Source organism: Dipodomys merriami, unplaced genomic scaffold (assembly GCF_024711535.1).
Source record: "Dipodomys merriami isolate MVZ:Mamm:240054 unplaced genomic scaffold, mDipMer1.0.p SCAF_2, whole genome shotgun sequence".
In the NCBI taxonomy this organism is placed as follows: Eukaryota; Metazoa; Chordata; class Mammalia; order Rodentia; family Heteromyidae; genus Dipodomys; species Dipodomys merriami.
In genome coordinates, this window is record NW_027203381.1 from 121,961,574 (window position 1) to 121,968,671 (window position 7,098).

Consider the following 7,098-nt stretch of genomic DNA (forward strand, 5'->3'; position numbering starts at 1 on the left):
CACAAACCTGTGGCTAGCGTCCCCGAGCCTCGCCTCCCGCGGCCCCGCCTCCCCGCCCTCCGATGCTTATTGGCTTTCTACCCAGAGCCCCCAGGCTCTGATTTGTCGCGTCGATTGCCGTCACGCCATTCAATTGGCCCGCGGTGCCCGCTTTTGCGGGCCCTGCCCCCGGGAGGGGGTGTGGCCAGGGGCAGCGGGACGGGCGCGATTGGTTTGAGCCGCGGAGGGGGCGGGCCCGCGCCGCGCGCAACGCTCCAGCTGGAGCGCTCGGAGCCTCCGCCACCGCCTCGGCCGAGAGACGCGGTGGCCGCGCTCGCCTCAGGGTCCGCGAGACGCCGGGACGCCGCCTCTGCCCCGCCCGGCGCTCCGCATCCCCCGCCCCCGGCCGCCCGGCCCTGGCCACCCGCTCGGGAGCTCGCGGTCCGAGGCGGGGCAGGTGAGTGAGTGGCGGCGGGGAGGGGTCGGAGTGAGGCCCCGGGGTGGCCGAGCCCGCGAGGGGCCGGAGGGCGGCGCGGCTCGCCGCGGCCAACTTCTCGGGCTGGGTGCGGCGGAGGTCTCGTCCGCGCGGGGTCCCGGCCGAGGACCGGGCCGGGCCGGGGTCTGAGAAGGACCGCGCGGGGTCCCGGACCCGCACCGGGGCGGCCCCATCCCGGGCGGGGCCGGGGCCGGGGTCGGGGCCGGGGAACCGGGCGCGCGGGCTCCGGGAGTTGTCTGCGGGACGCGAGCGCCGCCGACCGCGGGCCGGCGCTGCGCGGCGCGGGTCCGCTCCGGACGCGGCGGCTGCTCCCAGACCTCCCCTGAGGGGAGCACCGGCGGGGAGGACGGACGGGCGGGCGGGCGGGCGGGCGGGGAGGACCGGCGGGGAGGACGGACGGGCGGGCGGGAGGGCCGGCGGGGAGGACGGACGGGCGGGCGGGAGGGCCGGCGGGGAGGACGGACGGGCGGGCGGGAGGGCCGGCGGGGAGGACGGACGGGCGGGCGGGAGGGCCGGCGGGGAGGACGGACGGGCGGGCGGGCGGGAGGACCGGCGGGGAGGACGGACGGGCGGGCGGGAGGACCGGCGGGGAGGACGGGCGCGGGGAGGACGGGCGCGGGGAGGACGGGCGCGGGGAGGACGGGCGCGGGGAGGACGGGCGCGGGGAGGACGGGCGCGGGGAGGACCGGCGCGGCGGGCCTCCAGCCCGGGAGTCTGGCCTCCTCGCCCCGCTTCCCTGCCCCGCCGTCGTCGGCGCGGGGACCGGCGGCTCGGGTCCCCGCAGGGCGTGCTGCGCTGGGGGGGGGCGGCAATGCCCGCGGCCCGCGCCGCCGTCCCGCGCGCCCCCCGCGGGACCGGCCCTCCGCGCCGCCCTGGCCGGCCGCCGCCCGGTGTCGGGCGGGAGGGAAGGCCCGGGAGAGCCGCCGCGGCCGGCCTCGTGAGGGTGAGGCAGGAGGCAGGGGCACTTTGACTTTGAAGACAAGATCTCTGTGGTCTCGGCTGGTCTTGAACCGGCAGCCCTGCCTGTGCCCCGGGGCCGGGCCGCGGTCCCGGGCCGCCGCGCGCCGCCGGCTGCTGCGGGAGGAGCTGCCGCCCGCGAAGCCCGGCGGTGCGGTCCTGAGCCGCCGCCCGCGCCGTGGGGTCGAGCGCTCCCGGCCGACGGCAGACGTGCGGGGCAGCAGCTGCGGCGGACGAGCGGCGAGGACGCAGGCTGGGCGGCCGCTCTCCCCGGGCCGGGCCGGGCCGCTGCCGCGGGCCCCCTGTCCATGGTGCTGATCTGGGATCGCCTGCTGTTCCCCCTCCCAAACTTCCTTTCCAGCGGGAGAGTAGTTTTTGGAGCACGTTTTAAAATTAGTTATAGTATTTATGGATTTGTTGCCAGTCCTGGGCCTGACCTCTGGGCCTGGGCGCTGTCCCTCATCTTCAGCTCAAGGCTGGCGCTCTTCCACTTGAGCCACAGCGCCACTTCTGGTTTTCTGGTAGTTTATTGGAGATAAGACTCTCACGGAGTTTGCTGCCTGGGCTGGCTTTGAACCAGGATCCTCAGATCTCAGCCTCCTGAGTAGCTAGGATGACAGGCGTGAGCCACTGTGCTCTGCCAGCCTTTTACTTTCTAGTTTTGTTTGTTTGTTTGTTTTTTAAGCAAGAGTCCCATAGGACCATGTTCCTCCTGCCTACCTCTCCTGGGCTGTGGTTTTACTTGTCCAGATGTGGCATTGCTAACTTTTTGCCTTGGATGGCTTTGAACCGCAACCTTTCTTATTTCTGCTTCCTGAGTAGTTGGGATTACAGATGTGAGCTGCTGTTCCAGACCTGATATCTCTTTTAAAAAATACTCAGATAATTGTGCTGACTCAGTATGGCCTTGTGGGCCTTATCCCACTTTTTTTTTCTTTGTCTTTCTTCTCTCCAGGTAGAGGTTTTGGTAGAATATGAACATCAAGTAACTAACATTGAAATTAAATGAGATTCTGCTTTAAAATAACTAACCTCTATCTAAAAAGAACCATTTATTCAATATGTACATGTATCTGTGTGTGGAGGATGTTCCTAAAACAATGTTTGTTCCTAAACAATGCCAGCTGTAGCACTCTTCCACCCCGCAGGCTCTCCTAGAGAGGGCTGAGAAGGCAGTGGGTTTTGTAAATTGCTAGGCATTCCTTATTCCTCTCGTGTTAGAGCAGCAGCTCCTCTCTCATGTACAATTTTGAGACATGTAAATCATTTTAGATAGATCCTTATTTCTCCTGAGGTTAATTTTGTCAGTTACTCTAGATTTGCCTCACAGGTTAGCAATAAAAAAGTAATGATGGTTGTCATTTGTGTACAGAGATGCTTCCACATGATAGTAAATTGTGTACTAGGCTGAGTGGATAGTTGGGATATTTTATTTATTTTTTCTTCTTGACTGAGTGACTTCGTTCACCCATTTGTCGTACAGGGTTACTTGTGGCATGTCAAGAAAGCTTCTCCCCTCAGCCAATCTTTAGTGATAGTCTGAGTGCCTGCTCTTTGCTCTGTACCACAATCTCTCAGCAAGTGAGATTGAGTTCTTGTCATTGAAAGACTTGTCAGCTCAGGTTGAGGAAGGGGTGTATGGATATTGTCGTGGTAGTATACAGAGAAAGCCAGCTGGTGTGTGAGTATAGGTGGTCTGTTAGGCTGGGACTCAGAAATCTTGAGAGAGGAGAGAGCCTTTGTTCTGAGTTTATAGGATGAGTTAATTGGGCACAGCTGGGTATAATTTGATGAACAAAGATGAGAAGGTTGGTGGGCTGGAGTGTATTGGTATGAAGATTGGAGGTCTCAGGAACTGTATGGATGCTGTAGGAGAGTGGAAAGGGATGTTCTGAAGTAGAAGGATCATTTCCCAGCGCTTTCCATATCTTGAAGAGAGGCAACAGGTGAAACAAAGATTTCTCATCAGCTAATTTCAAATAGGAAGATGACCATCAGTTATCTGAGTGGGCTCAAATTCATCACGTTTCCTTAAAGATGGAGGAGAGTGAAGCACAGTGACATGAAGATTCTAGCTACCGTGGCTAACTTTGAAAATGAAGGCAGTCTCTGGCTAAGGAATTTGGGCAGCCCCTGGAAAAGGCAAGAAAATGGGACTTCCTCTAGAGTCTCCAGAAAGGAATTCAGTCATTGCCTGGTGAGACACCTGTCTGACCATTGACCTCCAGAACTGTAAGATAATTAAGGGTGGTATGTGAAGACCACAGAGCAATAGCAAGCTGATGCAGGTTGGGACTCTGCTCTATGCAGCCTTAGCTGAAAGTTTAAAGAAGAAATTACACAACCAGGTTGACTTTAGAAGAGAAAGGATCCAGTTGTTCTGGGGTTTCCCCAGGAATGGTTCTGAAATCCAGTCCCAGCTCCTGGGCACGACAGTATCTGATGCTGTCTTAAGGTGACCTGCATCCTACTTCGTCTCCCCAGTCCCCGCTCTTCCCTACCCTGTTGTTTGCCATCTTTCATTGGCTCACCTTTCCTTGGTTCTGGCCACCCAAAAGAGAGTGGGCCAGGAACACATTACCAAGGTTGTGCAATTACAACCTTGTGGCCAAATCACTGTCCAACAGTCTGATTCTTCACATTCTACCAATTCTTTGTATCTTTAGGTGTTTTAGTTGCTGTCAACAGACATGAAATTTCTCACTGTTTTAATGGCATTTCCTTGATTACTAGTGAGTTTAAGGATTTTTATCCATTTTGGCTGCTTGGGTTTCCTCTCCTATAACTTATGATTTTATATTGTTTGTACATTGATATTCTGAGTTATTCTTTTAAATATCTCCTTAAAAGTTATTTACATTATTGGATTCTATTTGTGTCTCATTCTTTATTCCGTTAAAGATGCTGTTTTGTTGAAAAGATGTTTAATTTTAATGTCAAATTTATCAGTCTTTTCCTTATGGTTTGTGATATGGAGTCTTATTTAAGAAATCTTGTGTTACTTTAAGGTCATATAATATTGTCCTCTTTTTAAAGAGTCCATTTGCCTTTAGGAGTTCTACTTGGAACTTGTTTTTGTATGGGGTATGAAGTAGAGATCCAATTTTAGAATTTTCCACATGCCAGTCCAGTTGTGTCATTACCATTATCAGTCCTACCCCTTCCTAGTGATCTGCAGTGACTACTTCTGAAGATACCAAATGGCCCAAATGGTGTGGAGCAGTTCCATATTTCTCTGTGTCCATAATGATGAATTAATTTCCTTTTTTGTAGTCCTTAAATCATTTATTTAATTTTTGGTCTTATTTACTTTACCTGGACTACTAGACAAAGAAAATTTAATAGAAATTGCATAAGATTTTCCTTGCAGTATTTTTTTTTTCACTTAAAGTAGTTGTATTAAGACCTTCACTCTGCTTTGGAGTTTTTCCAGATTATTTGACTAGTTTAAGGGTGGTCTCATCTACTATCACTGTGACAGGGCCATTTTAAGAAAAGCCAGCTGGGTGTGATGACGTGCAGGCGTGCACCTGTGACCCCAGCACTCAGAAGGCTGAGGCGGGGGGTTGTGAATTGGGGCCAGCCCTGGCTATGAAAGACCTGTCTCAGAAAAGCAGAATGAAACAAGGCAAACTCCATAAATACATTTTGATTTTTGTCAAATGCGTTTCTATTTAGATAATTTATGTTCTTTTTTTTTCTTTTTTTTGGTTGGTTGTGGGGCTTGAACTCTGGGCTTGGGTGCTGTCCCTGAGCTCTTCAGCCCAAGGTGAGCAATCTACCACTTGAGCCACAGCCACTTCTGGTTTTCTGGTTTATTGGAGATTAGAATCGCACAGGCTTTCCTGCCCCGTCTGGCTTTGAACTGTGATCTTCAGATCACAGCCTCCTGAGCAGCTAGGATGACTGGTGTGACCCACTGGTGCCTGGCTCTGTTTCCTTTTTTTTTTTTTGTCTTTTCAAACTGTGACAAAGATTTAATATTTTATTCCTTTTTTTTTTCAGTTGTTGGCCTTGAACTCAGGGCCTGGACACTGTCCAGACTCAAGGCTAGCACTGTACCACATTGAGCCACAGCTCCATTTTTTGGTAGTTAATTGGAGATAAGAGTCTCATGGACTTTCCTGTTCAGGATGGCTTCAAACCATGATCCTCAGATCTCAGTCTCCTGAGCAGCTAGGATTATAGTGTGAGCCACTGGCACCTGGCTGGATACCCATATTTTTATTGGTTGAGATGGAAGTTTCCTGAACTTTTTTTACTGAGGCTAGCCTCACAGCCTTCTAGTAGCTAGTGAGCCACTACACCCAGCTGCAGAATTCCTTCTTAAATGATCCGTGTTGTTCCCTTTTAGAACATGGAGCATTTGGAGAAGCAGTTACCTACTTTGGAGAGGTTGATGGCCCATCTGCTCACATATCACTGGTTGTTTTCAGATGAGTTCAGAGGTAGAATCTTCCATGTGGGCAAACTGAACATTGGTAAATATTGGCATTACTCATCCACTGGGAAGGAATTGATCTCAGTGATTAGAGTGGGCTCAGACCTACCTGGGCTTAGACATAGGCTTTTCAGGTCTGTTTGTTGGCTGTCAAGGAACCAGTTAGCAAGTCAGTATAGATTCAATAATATGTTTTTGTTGTGAACAAAGTGTCTAGCTGAGTTAGTGTTGCATCACTACGATAAAATATTTTATAGAAGCTAATTATGAAGTAAATGAAGAGGCTCAAGCCGAATTAAACAGTTCCCTGTGTTGGGGCCTCTGGTTACAGGGGGCATGTGGCAAGAGTACATGTCCAAGTGCCCATGTTTTCAGCTAAGTCAGACCCAGCTTCTCCCAGGAGGTCCCGCCTCCCACAGCTCCTCCTAAGACCACTGCCCTGGTCACCAAGCCTTCACATTTGGACCTTTGCAGGACACCCATGCAAACCACAGCATCGTTCTTTCTCTCTCCAGAATCCACCTTGGGAATTCTGCCCTCTGCTCCTATTTCACAAAAAACTTTCCCGTTTTCTTTCCTCACCATTTATCTGCATCTTAACCTTCTTCCTTCAATGCTGATGTAGGTCCCACCCCAGCACTGCAATCTCTGTTAAGTTTGACCTTTAGCAAGATCTCCTTTCATTTCTTCCTACAGTACGGTCCTGCCTGCAAGGCAGAAAGCAGGCTTGTTTTGCTTATGAGTGGTTGATTGATCAGAAGTCTTCAGATGCAAGTACACACTTCCCTCCTCTGCCTAGGCTCTGTGCTATAAGCTAGATATTGTGGACAACTCTACTAAACCAGGCCCACCACGGTCCTCATCTCACAGTATTCGTGACTCTGCAGAATCTCCTGTGGGTAGAGCCTGTGTCAGGGTGGGGACTGTCCTGTCTTCAGGCTGTAAAAGGCCCAGAAAGTCATTTGAAATGGCTTTGCCAAGGATGCTGCAGGCAGCACTCGGAGTTCAACAAGTCTAGGAGTAAACACCAATACTAGCTAGCATCACATGCCAAATGGCCCTTGGCAGAAAAAGGTTCCCCAGTCTTGTTAGCAAAGTGACAGAATCACTTCCATGTTTGTAACAGAAATGGCAAATAGCATTTAAAAATTACTGAACTCGATTAGTAGTTATATAACACAAATTAAAACGAGATACTATTTTGTTTTCTGACTTACCAAAGTAA